The 18,357-nt window shown below is 40.4% G+C and overlaps 1 protein-coding gene across 1 annotated transcript in view; it reads right to left on the bottom strand.

The window, feature by feature from the left end:
- EPHA3 (EPH receptor A3) overlaps positions 1 to 17,377 on the bottom strand; it is a 260,564-nt gene extending 243,187 nt beyond the window's left edge. The window contains exon 1 of the mRNA XM_056858063.1: positions 17,352 to 17,377. The gene's annotated coding sequence lies outside the window, so the exon portion shown is untranslated. The remainder of the gene's footprint in view (positions 1 to 17,351) is intronic.
- Between the last annotated feature and the right edge of the window lie 980 nt (positions 17,378 to 18,357).

Genomic DNA, 18,357 nt, shown 5'->3' with positions numbered 1-18,357 from the left:
GAATGCAGCTTTTGGAGGGGCTCACAGGTCAAGTTTCATTTTCCAATCCAACATTAACACAGAAACATTTCCCAGCACTTACTCAGAATCAGCTGAGAGAGGTCTTAATACAAAGCTACCACAACTCAGAAACTCCAGTTAGTGCAGAATGCCACAGCCTAGTTACTGTCAGGCACCAGGCAAGACATGCACCTATTCTGCAAAGGCATTGTGGGTTCCCTACTGAGCAGTTACTGAGTTCAATTCAAGGTATAAAGCACTGAATGGCCTTGGACCAACACACCCGCAGAACCACCTCTCCTGCTATGTGGTGCTGTGACAGTTTTGCTCACCTGAGCAAAGCTTCTAAAGGAGCGAACCCTGCAAATGGGCAAGATCCGAAACTGCCTATTCAAGTGTCATTTCAGTGGTGGTTCCCCCCCCCCTTTGTGGAATGGTCTTTCTGAGGAGATCAGGAAGTCTCCCACGCTTTGTAATTCTGCAGAACGTGCAAAACCATAATGTTCAAGAGGGCGTGGGTTTTTTTTTAACAGATTAGTCGAGTACGAGATCAGAAGCAAATTTCTACTGGAAGGACCCTGGTATATAGAAGGTCCTTCCAGTGGCAATTTGCTACTGATCTTGTACCCTTTTTGGAAAATCACTGCAAGACTAACCGATTCCCCTGAAGAAGCCTCTTGGAGAAACGTGTAGGGAATTTTGTGAATTTTAACTGAGCTTTATTTTTTAAAAAAAATCTTCTACCACGCTGAAGTCATAAAAGCATACAACATTACTACTACTATCAGTGGAAAATGCTCCTGATATGTGGCTCCCATTTCATGCAAAGAGGGGAAAGTGCAGATTTTCCAAGCACATACAGCATTGCTCCATGCTAACAAGTATAATGGATATATAATGGATATAAGTATACATATCGGGAACATCACAGATGTGCTTAGATTGGTGGGCTCCCAGTATTTGTGGATGTCACATCTGAAAAGGCCTAGTGTTTCTCCTTAATATAACTAGGGCTATGTACCCGAATAACTGTGGAGTGTGTGTTCAGTCATTTTTTATTTATTTTTTTGCCGTTAAGTCTCAGCCAACTTACAGCAACCCTGTAGGGCTTTCAAGACAAGAGACATCCAGAGGTGGTTTGCCATTGCCTGCCTTTGCATAGCAACCCTGGTATTCCTTCATGGTCTCCCATTCAAATACTGGCCAGGGCCAACCTTGCTTAGCCTCTGAGATCTGACGAGATTGAGCTATCCTGGACTATCCAGGTCAGGGTGCATTCAACCGCACACACACATATAATGTAACATAAAAAATCACTCAGTACACAGTCAAAAAAACCCTCATGTACGCACTGTATGCACATTCACTCTAATGCACATGCTGGGCTTCAAGGCTAATGATCAAGACTAATGTGAATTAAACAAAAATCACTGCCATGTAACTGAAACGGATTGCCTCTAAAACAGCAGACACTGTGAGGGTATGTCTGGCTGCTTTCAGTTCCTACTCATCCCAATGAAGTGCAGAATACTTGTTCTTCAAACTCAACTTTCTAAATGGCTGGACATGAGCAATCTCCTTCTCCTTCTTTGCTACTAAGATGTAATGTACCAGCTGCTGGAATTGTAGAGTCAGCTGGAACACTAACTGTAGAAGGAATGAGGAGTTTCAGCGGACTTTCCCACCGCACCTGTTGCCTTTATTTCAACACTTCACCTGCCCTCCCCCCTCCAATCTTTCTCCCCCTCCCCCTCCCATTTATGAGAAAATATTTTCATGGCTCTGCTTAATCAAAGTCTGGATAATTTCTTGGCAAACCTGAAGTACAAGAATCCAGTACTGCTTGCAAGCACTGAAATTAAGCAGAAAGGGAACAGGGGGAGGTGAAAGGTTGGCTTTCCATAACTAATGGTCCAACCCTATGGTCAGTCTGAACTGCAAGCAAATGAAGTCTGAACGCTTGGGAATGAGCTGAGTTAAGGGGTGGCAATAACTTTTTAACCAGTTTGTGTGCAGAAATCTCCAGGTGGGCAAGCCAAAGAGCATTGCAACTGAGTAACATTCCTTTTTTTGGAAATGTATTATTCGGGGTTTCCACCTACCTGTAATACCAAAGAATCTGGCTGGCAACAGAATGCTGATGAACATCACACAAACTGCATTAATGAAAGGCTACCCCGCAAAAAAAAAATTGATGTAAATGTATCTACAGCTGTACCAAATATCTTATTTTGTGATGCTTTAATTTTGTGTTGGAATGCACATGAGCACATATAAACTGCTCAAAATAATATAGAAAATACAGACACATTTCTTGTTTGTAGTGTACTGTTTTGTCTACGTGCATCAGTAACAAAGAGCGAAAACGCATGGTCGCTTCTAGCCTCCTTTATTCCCTGTTTCTGCCAGGATTCAGCCAGGATCGAATGCATGCGTTTCGCCGAACGTGCATTCGATCCTGGCTTAATCCTGGCTGAAACGGAATAAAGGAGGCTAAAGCGACAGAGCGTTTTCACCCACAGAGAAACCAAAAATTTAAACAAACTGAAGGAACTGAAAGCTGCTGGAAGCTTTACATGATCCAATTCCTGTCGACATGGGTACAAAGCCTAACACATATTAAAATTAAAATGTTATTCTTTGTCTCTGCAGCCAGCATGAAGATGTCTAAAGTTTGGCTTTATAAACAGCAGCTTGTGATAAAGGCTTAAAAAAAAAACCTCTCTTTTAAAGAAAATATAGTGCAAATGTTTACAAGAATTAACACTTGAAATTAAACATTGTGGTTAAAGGCCAGAGAACTACAAAGTGGAATAAAGACTGTTGCCTTAAATTCTTGGAGTACAAAGCATGCCTAATCCTTTGCTGGACTCATGCGTACTTAAATTCAATCACAGATGGTATCTGTGATAGCAATATGGTTTGAAAGAACCAACAGCCTATACTATACTACAAACCTCCAAAAATAATTAATACATTAAACAGTTAATTGTAGCCAAGGCAAATCTAAAGTGGGTAGACTGAAATTCAAAGGCTGAATTTTGTGTTTGGTGGTGTCTAACTTCATTGTAGTGCTACCAATTTACTTAAATAAATGCTAGCAATTAAAATAGCAGAAAATGATGAACATCTTGGGGTTTTTTTCCCTGCTAGATTGCGAGCAAAACTCCCTTCCCCTTGTGCACTTTTCCCAGTGAATCAAACCCACCATTTATTCAGATTAGCAGAAAAAACTAACTATGCTTGGCACATGACTTTCATTTGCGTAGGATCATTGATATTATTTATTATTTATTTGCAATTTTTATCCCACCTTCCCCAGCTTGATTGATTGATTTGCAGGATGTATAGACCACACCACCCAAAAGGCTTTCTAAGCTGTTCATGTAAACCCTCTTTAAAAAGTCACAATACACAACCCTAGTCTATTCTATATATCACTGACTACACTGGTACAATGAATTAACCCTGTCTGACACTCTACACAGTCATAGCAGGTAAAACATAATCAAATGTGCCTACACTGGGCTAGATCTTGAAATGCATGGAAAATTCTCTAACCGCTGCTGGCCTGCAAGTTGAGCAACATTTGGGATTCGTCCAACAATGGCAGTAGCACATCTCAAATATGTTTACAAGGGATCCACACCTAGTTTGATTTCTGAAAGGAGGCTGGCACATATGGTGGCTTATTGAGAGAAAGATGGCGTAAACAGTCCCATCAGGGGTCTTCATACCGATGAAAAGGGGATTTCAGAATGCATAACCATCAGACCAACCACTGATAAGAGGCCTGGAATCTTGGAGGATGGGGAAAGGGAGAAACAAATCAGACAATAGCCCTTTTCAGTCATTACGTTTCACCATGCATATGGAAAGAATGTAGAACACATGATCCTGCCGATATGTGTAATCACCATTTTGTATGAAAGAGGCATTATTTTCAGCCTCAGCCAACGTCTACCAGAGGGTTCTGGTACACATGTACCAAAACTGAAACATGTACATCGCCCCTTTCAGAGAAAATGGCGATTATGCATATTGGGAGGATCACGTGCAGCACATTCTCCCTAAATGAATGGTGCAACTTAGCAATGGAAAAATGAAATGAAATGCTTAAGGCTTAAAGGTGCACTTAGATATCCAGGGATTTGTTGCAGGAGACAGAGCTAGCCTCCGTACCAATAGTGTTATCCATTTCAAACAAGATTAAACAAACACACAAAAGCATCCAATCACTTATGTATGATCTAATAATTGCATCACATCATACTGACTCACACCATGCAATAATAACAGATGAGGTAGTTTAGAAACCTGAGAAATCTTTAGACAAATTTAAACTCTTTGGCGCTTAAATAAGAGATCACAAACTCTTGTCGTTTGAAAATAGCTTAATCTGGAGGAGTCTCGTGATGTTCAGTGTCAATGCCGTGAGTAAAGACAGTTTGTGGGTATGACATCAATCACAGGCAACAGTTAAATGGTTGTACCAGCTGAACTCAAAGAACTATCCACCTATTACCAATTCAAGGCCTAATAAGCCCATTATTCACAAATAGTTATTAATTCATATATGACAAATTAAAAGGGCAAGTCATTAAATGGCTTGATGGGAATATGGAGGACAGACAACATGCTGATAGCATCAGAAATGTCCATTAAGTGACATGCTGAGGAAAATAGGATACTAATACTAAATCCGGTTTCATTCTCCAACTTGCTGATGTCACCAAGAAGCTATTTTCATTGTTTAACAGAAATTTATGGAGGTAATTAATTTGGAACATGTGTGCCTCACTAGTCACATTCCCCCCCCAAAAAAAATTCTGATTTGCCCAACTTACTAATTTTCTGCTTTTCTGAGCAAAATGTTGTAAACATTTTCTCACTTTTTCCTGATGCGAAACAGACTAATAAAATAAGATAAACACTAATGTTAACTCTAGTGTCCTTCCTCACCTACTCATCAAAATTATCTGCCTCCTGCTCCACTAACTTACTGTTCTAATACAGAAACATCATACTTCACAAATGTTTTCTCTCTCTCTGAAAATCCAAATACAGTATGTGTGCATAGATTCCCCAGAGTATTCTTTCATTTTCTTTCGCCAGTGAGCAGGTGTTTGCTGCCCTACTTCATTTCCTTCATAACTCAACAACACCCTAAGAACAACTTCTGCTTCCAAAGTGGTTGTTTCCCATGTCCCTCTCCCATGCAACTCACTAAAGCACTTCCAGGTGGCTTTTACTGGACCCAAAGTTCAACATGTTCAGCCCTGTTGTCCATGGGTTGTTTCAACCAGGGTCCAGAAACAGACAGGAACAGCTACTAATCCAATGGGTTGTACAATTTGAACATAAGAAGAGTCATGCTGGATCAGACCAAAGGCCCATCAAGTTCAGCATTCTGTCCATACAGTGGCCAACCAGCTCCCTCCAGGAAGTCCACAAACAAGAACACTGCATTATCCTGCTTGTGCTCCCCAGCAACTAATTTAAAGACGCATACTACCTTTGATACTGGAGGGAGTACATATCCATCCTGATTAGTTGCCATTGATAACCCAGTTATCCATGGATTTGTCCACTCCCCTTTTAAAGCCTTCCAAGTTGGCAGCCATGACCACATCCTGTGGCAGCAAGTTCCACAAATTAACTATACACTGTGTGAAGAAATATTTCCTTTTGTCTGTCCTCAATCTCCCACCCTTCAGCTTCAGTGGATGACCCTGGGTTCCATCATTATGGGAGAGTTCTCCCTGTCCACTATCTCTATGCCATGCATAATTTTATAAACCTCTATCATATCTCCCCTTACTCGCCTTTTTCTAGGCTAAAGAGCTCGATGCGTTTTAACCAATCCTCATATGGCAGCTGCTCTAGTCTCCTGATCATTTTGGTTTCTGGACCTTTCCAAACTCTACAATATCTTTTTTCAAGTGCAGTGACCAGAATTGTACACAATATTCTGAGAAATTTATATTCCTGTGGTTTGGCTGTGAAGGCACAGGATATTCTGTAAGTACAATGACCAACCTCAGGTTTCAAACATTACCATGTAAGCACTTTACAGTGCAATCTTAAGAACACTTTCCTGGGAGCAAGCCCCACTGAACAGATCTGAGCACGATTTTGAGTAGGCCTGCTTAGGATTGCTGTCTTAAGCATAGGGTTGCCAACTTCAAGATGTGAAATTCCTAGATATTTGGAGGGTGGAACCTGGGGGTCTGGCAAGGGAGGAACCTCAGCATAGTACAATGGCATAAAGTCCAACTTCTAAAGCATTCCTTGTCTCTAGGGGAACCGATCTCTGTCCTCTGGATATCAGTTCTAGTTCCAGGAGATCTCCAGGCCACTTGGAGGTTGGCAAACCTACTGAAGGGCCTAACTAGATGATGCTGAGACAGCTAGGCTTATAACTTTTATAATTTGCAACTGTAATATAATTTGCTGTAATGATCCTTGGAAGCCAAAAAAAAAAAAAAATCTCTTTCCAACGTTAATAACAGCATGCAAAGGAACGGTGGTTTTGACTTGTGAAATCACGTAGAAGAGTTAAAATTCCAACACACACACACAAAACAAGCAACGCCCAAATTGAGGCCCTAGGTGGCTGGTATTTCTATTTAAAAATTGCTGGGAAGATCCCATCACAAATATTTCAGAGTATCATCTAGTTGTACCTTAGCTATACAGTAGAATCTCCCACAGTAAGAAACAATAAAGTTGAAGCAGGAATAAAGCAATCTTCACGGAACATTTCTGGAAAACAGCAATACCAGCAACGGACATTTTGAAGACATTAGACTGTTATTCAAAATAAGATTCCTCTTTTTTAAAAAAAGTTTACAATTTGTAAAGATGGCAAAAACCTGTTAAATGTGGAAGACTTAATAGAATATGAACTTAAAAGGAGCAAGAATATGCATAAAGTAAACAGTAGATCGCTTTTTAAAAATATTTATAAGCACAGGATATTTCTGCAAATGAAAATCTCAAACATATTCTCACAAAGATAAACACATTCAAGCAAAAAGTATGTTTCTTTATTCAGCTCAAACAAGTATATAAAACTGTAAGGATTTGAGCAACTGTGTTAAGTGGTTGGAAATAGACAGCTGAACCGTGAATGTATTTGTAGATCTGAACACTGCATAAAGACCGAGAAGAAAAATGTTTCTGCACAGAATTATAACATCAGAGTTTTTATCTTCCTATTGGGTTATAGAAGACTTTTTTCATGAAGTACTTGAGTACTCAGTTTTGATATCGTTATCCAAAACTGATCAGTTGGGGAAAGAAGTATGCCCCAGATCTTACACCCAAGCACTGATTACTCTAAATATTTCTATGACACTTTCTGCACTCTTGTATAAATACTGCAAAGTATTCTGTGATTATTACATAAAGGGGATGGAAAACCTGCTGTCATTTCCCTCTTCACCAACAATACTAGAAAAGATTAAATACATTTTTAAAGTGCTTAATTTACAGATTTCCAAAAATATCAAGATTTTTCTAAACTTAAAGGAGAACTGGAATAATATATTTAATGGTATGGATAATATGGAAGCCATTCAGTTTGATGTATAGACGGGACGTTTCTTTTCTTTTTTGTAATATACTTTATTAGCAATACATATTTTTAATTTGAAACAACTAACAGAAATAAAAACTACTGCAAAGCTTGCAATCCTGAAGTGTGCTAGTTCAAACACACAGAACATTTCAGGAGGAACTCTTTTTGTTTTGTTTTTTTGTTTTTTTGGTACAGTAGAATTCACAGCAGTATTTTGAGGAGTGTAGTTGCCAATAAACAACTCGATGCAATGCAACTCCAGAAAGCTGTCTTGCTTCTTTTGAAAGAAGTAATGAAGAAAATTTTGAACTAAATCAGTTCATAAAGGTTCCTACAATTAATCTTTATTTTTGAAATGCATTATAATTGTAAACTGCTGAAGTTTGACTTCTACACATTAACCTAAGATATTCACAATATTACTTCTCTACCAACATGGTGTATTAGTCCTTTGAGAAACCAGGTGTCCCTCCCACCCTGCAAATCACTGGTGGTGCTATGCTATTGCACATAACAGAACTTTACTCTGCAACTCCTTTACTTCATTGTTGACCTGTTTTCGTGTCTCTACGGTTGTGTTTACAGGGTCTTTATTTCCAAGTATTGTTTTCCACACTGCATTAATGGGATTTTCTTTCTCATTCTAACCACAACAGCAAGATATACAGTAGTTTACACTCTCCCTAAAGGACTCCTAAAAGTTTTCACTCACAGTGCATCAACTTCAATAACATATTTCCATATCAAAGACATGTGGTTTCATTAATCCTAGCCCAACACCTTGCAAAGTAACACTCTTCTAAATTCACTGAAGTCCACCTCATGTCATTTCTCAATATGTTCTGTCAAGTATGATTATCCTGTATTCCTATATCTTCATTTCTTTTAGCTCTCATCTAGGACAGGAAGAACAACTCTGGTTGACTCCATTAAGTGAGGAAGAGGAGGAGAAGAAGAGTAGTTGGTTTTTACATGCCAACTTTCTCTACCATTTAAGGAAGAATAAAACCAGCTTACCTTCCCCTCCACACAACACCTTCCCTTCCCCTCCACACAACAAACACCCTGTGAGGTAGGTGGGCCTGAGAGAGCTCTAAGAGCTGTGACTAGCCCAAGGTCACCCACTGGCTTCATGTGAAACATGGGTAAACAAATCCAGTTCACCAGATTGGCGTCCACCACTCACGTGGAGGAGTGGGGAATCAAACCCTATTCTCCAGATCAGAGTACACCACTCCACACCACCGCTCTAAACCCCTACACCACACTGGCTAGATCATGCTCTTCTGATGGAGAAATAGATTAATGTTAGGGTTGGCAACTCCAGCTAGGGAAGTTCTTGGAGATTTAGAGGAGGTGCCTCGGGAGAGTAGAGTTTGGGGAGGGAGCTCAGTAGGAATGTGATGCCATATAGTCCATCCTCCAAAGCTGCCATTTTTTCCAAGGGAGCTGACCTCTGTGGTCTGGAGATTACTTGTAATTCTGGGAGAACTCCAGGCCTAGTTAATGCAATGGTTAAAAGTATATTCTACTATCACGTTTAGTATGAAAATTGGTGTTCTGAAGTAACTCCGTCTATGTAGCCACAGCAATCTAAGCTACATTAGCCTTGAGGCCGTAATGTGCTCTGCATGGGGCTGCCATTTGAGATGAGCCAGAAATTTCAATTAATGCAAATTGCTACTGCTTACTTGTTTGCTATATGAAGTTAACCACAATTTGCATCTAGCGTTATTACGACAAATTATTTAATTCCACTTTACCCAGTTTCTTCCTAAAATACAACAATCCTTTTCTTTTTCTATGAAAAGTCTGTTTCGATTTAATTCTGTTTTGATCAAGGAATATTCAAAGACAGAAGGGGCAAGAAGAGAGTTCTACAAAAATTCAGAATTTCATTCTTCAGCTGCTCAGAGGCAGGCAATGTCTTCCCAAACTTTCCCACCTTCCTGCTACAGCACACTGTGGTGTATAACATTAAAAATCCCTACAAGTGCTGGTTACAAAAGGGTGCATAGAGGTATTATAACAGAAAATACAAAGAGAAATCAAAGAGTGGTAGAGTAATCACTGGCTATAGCATAAAAAAGTGAATTTTGGAAAAAGTTATCCATTCCCTATAACAGTGGTGTTCACATATTACAGCAGTGTTGAAGGTATCACATTGGCTATTTGTTTCTGGGTTCAATTTATGGTACTGGTTGTATGATCGATAAACCTTTTGTCTTCAGGGCTGCCTCTCCCCATATACTTTGCTCATCAGACCACTGATTTGCACATTGCAGAAAACACAGGCTAGGTTGGAGGTTTCCTCCCTATCTCCTGTCTAATGGTGAGTTGCAGGTTCTCCTCAACTTCCATGGGTGTGATCCCCAATTCAGATCATGATTGTGGCATACGTGAAAATGGTCTAGGGGATGCATTATTTGGCCCACTGGAGAAACTCAAATAATACTCCCCATGAATCGTTTTAGGTCAGGAAAATAGTGTGTGGGGGGGTGGGACACACACACACACACACACACACACACACACACATGCCACAGTCGCTATCTGAATCAAGAACCAAGCAAGAAGGAAACCAGCAACACTCTTGTGTAGGCAAATCAGATCAGCAACTTCCTTCTCCAGAACAGATGCAGAGCGCTGCTAGATCAGTGCAGGTCAAGAAGGTCTCCAAATAATTAGCATTTCAAGACCAAATTAACCAGATGAACTTTCTAGAAGATAAATGTTTTCGGGTCATCCAAACATGTTTTAATCTATGCTATATGTACATTTTAAGTATTTTATTCAGGTATGTTTAAAAATAATTGTAGGCTGCCTTAAGTCCTTCTCTGGAGAAAAATGTACTTGAAAGGTCTTAAATTGATAATACTGTGGATTTCAATAGATAAGATTTGAGGGATATTCCTAATACCATAGTAAGATTATTCAGTTATATTTTGCAATGGAATTTTTGGTTTATATTTTGTAAATGCAACAAGAATAATCCAACCACTTGTTTCAATTGTAGAGTTAAGCGTGCACTTAAATGTGTATGTACTTACAGTGTGTACTGCTAAAACTAAAGGCAGCTAAAAGTGCTTTACTCTGGTTGGCTTGTGACCAAAAATTCAATTTTCAAACTATTAATTCTTTTGCAAACTAATAAAATTGGTATTCCTTCAAGTAAAAATATAGAAGTAACTTCATGTAACAAAATTTTGTCGCTGTTTTTCTCCACGGGGCATGGTCAAGTTTGCCCTCTGATGAAGCAATAGACGTAGCTAATGCCTCTTTTAAAGAAGAGCATTCTCCAAGCCAACTATGCTCTTGACCTCTGTCTCGGTAATGATCTGATCACAATACCTGTCTATTCAACCCTGTACAATTTTACTTTTAAACTGGCTTTGTATTTTAATCATTAATCAAGTAAAATGTCCCAGTTCGTTCATCCTGACAAACCACTTTGATTCTAAATAGGCTAGCGCATGGACATATTTCATGAAATGAATCTGCAATCATGTGGAAATTGGTATCATTGGAATGAGTAATACTTAGTTCCCGAATGAATGAGTCTTTTTTGCATGCAATCCATAACTTTAGCCCTCCTTTTACACCAAAAAATTAACATCCTAAACCTAACACATTCACTTGGAAATACTTCAATTACTTCAAATGGGACTGACTCCCAAGTAAACATACTTAGGAGATGCCTACCAATTTAAATACAAATACTCTGACACAGATCCCAACCAGTGAAACATTTTTTGAGCAGGAAGAAAGGTAAAGCATATAAAGCACTAAATCAGCCTTATTTCATAAGTCCTAACGTTGTCCACAGAACTTCTTTTGAGCACAATGGGTTAGCCTACCATTGTGGTTTAATCTTACAAGCCAGTAGAAATCCAGTACATGGGAATCTACATTCTTTCTATAGAAAAGACTATGGAACTTGGGCTGTTCTGTTAAATTAATTTGGATTACCCCTTGCTAAACTTTTGCTGACTCCTCCATTAATTTAGGCTTTTCAGTTTCTCTCGACCCTCCCTTTGTTATAAAAGAAAAGGCTAAATGAAACCAAATGACACACAATTGTATAAATACACCTTTACAGTGCATAACTTCAGGGTTACCTAGCAGAGCAGTAGGAGCCTTAATTTTAAAATTTGGCTGCCTCTGCTCGCACTTTTGCTAACAGCTCTGCAGTGACCCTCGCTGGTGATAAAGTCCAGACTGCCAGGAGAAAAGGAAGAAGAAACACCTGCATTTGTTTCTAAACCTTTCATCAAATGACTGCACGAACAAGGACAGTTATGCAACTTTCCTTGAAGAAAAGCTGTAGGATTTAGAGCAAACCTGCAAGTCAGTACATTGACAGAAGCAACATTATCCTTGCATGGTATTATCCTGGGAGATTATTTTTTAATCCCAACATTTCTGTCAAATACAAACACGAAGATAATATTCATTCACATCAATCATGCGATTTAAAAAAAAATTCAAGCAGCAACCCACTTTCTGCATGTGTTTTGATACTTCTTTACAAGTTTTTTTAATGGGGGGTGGGGAAATGTTTTTATTATTTAAAGATGATCTGTTTCTGAAGTTACACACACTTGAAAAAATGTATCCTAATGTCTTTTATTATCTATTACCTATTTCTTCCCTTAGTAAAAGACAGTGCACCTACATTACAGTGAGAAATCTTACATTTTGGCATCCTTAACTTGGGTTAACATATGTTTTAAATTAAAACATAGTAATTCATTAGGATTGTTAATCTTACATTAAGAAATACTAAATGAAAGCACAGGAATATTTCAATCATTAAAAACAACCAATGAACTCTAGCAATTAGAAAAGGGAATGTACACAACACTATAGTTTTGTAACAATGGATTGTTACAAATGTCATGGTGGACATTCTAAAACATGCTCATTACTTATTTGTATTATATAATCAAGGATTAAAATACAACAACTCTGAAGAAGAGACAGCGGTGTGGAAATAGGACTTTTATTGCCGTCTGAATTCCGCTTTAAGAATCTGGAAAGTTTTGTCTGCTTTAAAGCAACTTCCCCGCTTTTAGACTTCAGTGTGTGACTTGCTCAAAGAACGGCTACTCTAACTTTCACACACGTTTGGTGTTTCACCCTGGTATGCCACGTTCTAAAGACACCCGACTTCTTCTTGAAGTGTTGTAAACTCGTTTTATATGGGGTGACTTAGTGCCCTAGGTTAAACTGGTGTCAGTAGGGTAGTGGGGTGTGTGTGGCTGGAGCAAGAGTTGGAATTTTGAACATGTTGAGTTATCCTGGACACTTTCCTTGTTAGTTCCATGATACTTTTAGAGTTCTGTCTTCCATTTTTGAAATATATTTTAACCTACCTCAAGCCTTAGGATATTGTGGGGTTAGATAACCGTGGGTTCAATAATCTGGGAAGTTACCCTGTGCAAGTTTATTCCAAATTAATGGGAGTTGTTCAAAAGCATTTACACCTTTCCATTCACTTCAGTGCAGTCTATGCAGTAGAACCTCCCAGTCATGAGCTAAAATAATAAATATAGCATCTCAAACATGTGTTAAATTTGTTTATTCTGTTCTGTATAATTACAAAAAAATGTTTTGTTAAAGAGACATTTGACATTTTTTTTAAAAAAAATCTATTAAAAACAGACACTACAGCTTCTTTTAAGTCAGGGAACAAAATTTTGCAATTGTATATCCAAAGGTCAGCTATATGGAAAACTACATCTAGCTCTGATCCACTTGAAAACGCTGCAGCTGCTGACATCACTAAAAAGTAAATTTGTATTTATAAATCATAAACACTAAAAATATGCTTACTGGGGCGGGGGGAGATGTAAAATAACCATTAAATAAACGTCCCAATATGGGCAGAACAAATGATGAAGTCATTTAAGGAAAAATCTCACACACTGTAAACACAGAGTCTGAAATACTTCTTGCTGTTTATCAAAATGGAGTCTGTTGGTAACCATGAACAGATGTACAATCTTGGTGTCTTTTGGGTAGTTGTGTTCATAAGAAATTCTTTATGTGAGATTTGAGAGGTTAAAAGAAGTTTCCTGTCTGCACAGTCAAAATATTATTGAAGCAATTCAGGTTGTCAGTAAAAGCTTAAACAAATTTGCTGATAATCCTGTTAATGACCTAGGTCAAGTGTTAACTGTTGTGGGTTATAAAACAGTTAAATTAGGATTGCCGGTACCCTGGGGCAAATAGCATCGTTACAAAAATGGATTAGAAAAAAAAAACGATTAAATTGCAGGGTTATATCACTCATTTGGCTTCTTGATTCCACATGACTAGTTCCGAAAGAAGCTGCCTCACCTTCAATACGAAAGCAGAATCCTCCTAAAATGAAAGTCTACTCCAAACAGATAGAGTGGTGACCTATGAATTCCAAGGGAGCACGTTTTCAGACTGAAATTTCGGAACATATTAAAAAAAAAATCTATTTAAACCTCAGCATGGCGCAAAATCCATTCATTATTCAGATGTTAATTTATCCTGACATTTTCCTGTTACTGAATAGATGGCTCACACTTCACAACTCCTCTATTTTTTAAAAAAAAATATATCCAGTTGAGATTGCTTAGAGGAATACATGTCTTTCCCTCACCCCACCCCTTTGCGCCAAATAAGGCTTTTCTGTGTGATAGATTTCTTTAGCAATAACTTTGAAGAAAATTACCTGTTTCATCACCTCTCTGCTTAACTGGAGCTTAAGTGAGATGAATCACGTGTTCCATCCCCCTTGCACACAAAAACTGAACACCAAATATTACACATGAACTGAAGCAGCTCCTTTATATTAAATCTCAAAATGGCAGTCACTTTTTTATATATATAAGAGCACAGCACATAAAAAGCTTTGAGAAACAAATTATGCAAGTATTCTACAAAGAATACACACAAACCACCAAAAACATGTCCCAAATGCATACTATGACAGGGATTTTGCTCTTTCCTCAAACCTACATGAGGTAAAAGAAGTTTCTCATGCTTTACGCAAGGCATAAAGAAAGTTCTGCAGAAATGTGCAGTAAAACCTACCAACGGCTACAGAAGTATTACCAAATATGCTCTTACAAGTTAATAAACTTCACAGAATCTTTAGAGAAAAATAAATTCATTGTTCTTTCTGATATCTTTGTGGTAGGTGGGAAAGTGATGTTCAATTAATTCATTTATTAAATTTTGGTTATGACTATCCCAGTTGTATGATAAAAAAAATACCATGAAGTTCAAATGTTCCGAAATATTTAATTATTAAAGTTGTACTTCTGTTTAGCTTTATTATCGAAAAGAGAAACAATCGCGAAAACAGCTTTCAAAGTAGTTTTTTTAGAATTATTTTGATTTTAGGAAGTTTCAGGAAAACTTTGTAAACGAAGTGTTTCTGTAGTTCTTTGTGGATCTCGAATTCCCGAAAAACCGCATAATTATAATTACATAATTGAGAAGAGATTGGTCAAAGCTAGCAAGCTGGAAATCAGAGGGTGACGGACAGTAAGAAAATAAAAATATGGCCAAAAAGATAATTAACTACATAGAAAATATTGTAAGTGACTATACAAAAGCAGAATAACCAAAAAAAAAGTGTCCAACTAGTAAACTGTGTACATGGCTACATTCAGCATATTTTTGTTTCATTTACATTTAAATATGAATTTTCAAACTGCATCTCTCTCTCGTGCGTGTGCATGTGTGTGTGTGTGTGTGTGTGTGTATACACACATACGCACAAAGATAGATAGCTTATATATAAATAATAGATACATTTGGAAGATTAACGGTGAAAAGTCGTTTAATTAATGGTCTTAACATCTACTTTTTCTAGTCAGTATGCTTGCAGCTCTCTAGCTCTATTGAATGCGTAATAACACAGAGCTGTGCCCATTATCATGTAGTTCCCCTAAGAACTGCACCCTACTCCTAACTGGCCTCCATTGATACTCCTTTATTGGCCCAAACAAAGGTGTAACATGATTAATATCACAGTTTTCCTCTCTGCTACACACGTTCTACTAATTATCCTTCTATTCCATGGGTTACTCATTATGTTTTAAAAAATCAGAAGCCTCGAATACACATTCATAAAAGAAATTATTTATTCTTTTTAGAATAGAATACACTGAAGAACCTCCTTGTGTGGAAGCTTATTTCAAAACGTTTCACCCTGCATCCTTCAATATAGTTCCGCTACACTATGTTTGGGTATATCCATAAAATTTCCCTATCAATGCCCTCTGCCCTCCTCAGACCTTATTTTCACAGTTCTTTGGTGATTCTTGCTTACGAAAACTGTAATGAATGGGAATTGCTTGAAAACCAACATTAATCAAACAGAGGCAAAGCCTGGCATTATTGTTCAATACCAGAAGTTCTTTTGCCTTTTGAAGGAAAGTGTTCTTGAATAACCTGATGCCAGAGGTAGTCAGTGCAATCCTAAATGGAATTATGCACAGCGAATAGTCTCTTGATCTATACTGTTACAGGGTGCACTTTTAAAAGAAGCATCTTTAAAAAAAAATTCATAAAAGTCCACATCTTTGGTATTTTTTTTAGCAATGTAAGCCATATCTTGAATCAGAGATAATATGCTAAAAAATAAAATAAATTTAAATAGGTATGAAGGGGGGATGTGATACACCATAGCTTTTTAACAGGTGACCTTTATTGGAAGTAGCAGCTTTTTATTAAATCTAAGGTCTGTGATGAAAATTAACCTAACGAATAATCCGAGCAATAAAACTCTGAAGTTCTCATAACCAAATGCATTCATTCCATTTTAAAATTCTTCTGTACTATCGTTCAATGCAACTACACAACACAATAATGTCTACATAGGAGCCACTCAGAATCTGTCAACACAAATAAAATGAATAATCCAGTTAGATAACGAAACAAGGAACCAATACGACGGCTTGATAAGCATTGTCCTGTTCCTCTCTGTTGATCCAAGTATTTAACCCCCCTTCATTGAGATCTGTCCAGGCACAAAACGGTTAAAGTGATATCCCCATTTCTATCCCCCCTCCAATATGCAAACGCCTGGGGGGCATCCGTAAAGCGGCTCTTCCTGGCATCACTTTTATGCTAATAATCAAGCTCACACGCCTTGCTCGTTGTCCACCGGACCCAAGTTCGAGCCTCACCTCTTCTCGCACGACACCTTAAGCGACCCCCGGCAGCTCCTATCAAACGCCAAGGCCGTTTATGCACGGGAGGTTTTGCCTTGGGCTTGGATGTTTCCCATCCGCACCCTCAAAACTCTGCACGGGGGCTTAATTTTGAGTTTGGAGAACATGTGGGGGAAACGTGCCTCGACAGAGCGGCACATCCAAGGCGAAACCTCCCCTCCTCTTCGGGCCACTCACCTGCAGCCTCGCCTGGGCTGCAGCCCCCACCACCGGGGCGGGCCACCGTCCCTGCCGGGCCGTCCTCCCCCCGCCGCGGCGGAGCCCTCTCCCAAGGTTACCTCCGCTCTGCACCCCCCAGCGCCCCCCCCCCCCGGGGAGCGCTGCCCCCTTGGCCAGCCTCCGCCGCAGCCGAGAAGCGCTGGGGCTCGGCCGCCTAACCCCTCTCCGGAGAGAGAAGGGGACGGCGCCGACCCCTCCGAGCTCAACCCGCCCGATCCCCGCCGGACCACCTTAAAAGAAGGAAACCCTCAAGGCCGGGCGGCCCGACGAGGGTGCAAAGGGGGACTCGCTCGCCGCGCGTGCAGGCTGGGCTCCCCGCCCGGCTTGCTTACCTTCGTTGGTGGGATGGAGGCTCAGATCCCCGCAGCAGCCCAGGGCAGGCAGCAGCAGCAGCAGCAGCAGCAGGAGGAGGCGGCGGCGGCGGCGGCTGGCGGCGCGACAGTCCATGTTGCTGGGGCAGAGGGCAGCGCGAGCCGCATCGCTCCCCGGAGCCTGCCACGGATGCGCGCGCGCCGCTGGCGGGAGAAGTGACCATGCTCCGCTCGCGGGCTGATGTCAAGTTTGACACTGGAGATAAGGAGGAGTCTGCCGGGCTGGCCCGGGCGGCCCGGCGGGCGGCGCGCCGGGTCCTAGCGCCGCCCGCACGCCCAGCGCCGGCCGCTCCGAAAGGAAGGGCAAGGGGGGGGGCGGAGGAGGGGCCTCCGAGATGCGAGAAAAAGTGGGGAGAAGGGAGGTCGGGAGCGGCGAGGAAGGAGCGCGGCGGCGGGGCCGCTGGAGCCGAGAGAGGGCACCTGCGCACAGATGGCATGATGCACTTGCAGTCCACTTTCAATGCATTTTTTTTTTTTTTAAACGAGCGTTGGCAATGCACGGGAGGTTTCGCCTTGGATTAGCCGCTCTGCAGATGCACGTTTTCCCCCCATCCGCATTCTCAAAACTCAGCGTGGGGGCTTAAGGTTGAGTTTTGAGACTTTTGCATTGATGGACGGTCGGTTTCGCCTTGGATTTGCCGCTCCGCAGATGCACAGTTTCCCCATCCGAGTTCTCAAAACGAAGGCCATTGATGCACGGGAGGTTTCGCCTTGGATTTGCCGCTCTGCAGATGCACATTTTCCCCCATCCGCATTCTCAAAACTCAGCGTGGGGGCTTAAGGTTGAGTTTTGAGCGCTCCTATGGGGAGAACGGGCACCCGCAGAGCAACAAAACCTCCCGGGCATAAATGGCCCCAAATGGATTTTGCCCTTTCGCGCAGTAAAATCCGGCTCCAAAGCGCTCTGAAAGCGCATTATTTGGCAGGTGTAAAAGCGCCCCCCGGAGGGTTTCCTTTGCCACCAGGT

The sequence above is a fragment of the Euleptes europaea genome, chromosome 12 (assembly GCF_029931775.1).
Source record: "Euleptes europaea isolate rEulEur1 chromosome 12, rEulEur1.hap1, whole genome shotgun sequence".
Classification (NCBI taxonomy): Eukaryota; Metazoa; Chordata; class Lepidosauria; order Squamata; family Sphaerodactylidae; genus Euleptes; species Euleptes europaea.
This window is presented reverse-complemented; position numbering and strand designations above follow the sequence as displayed.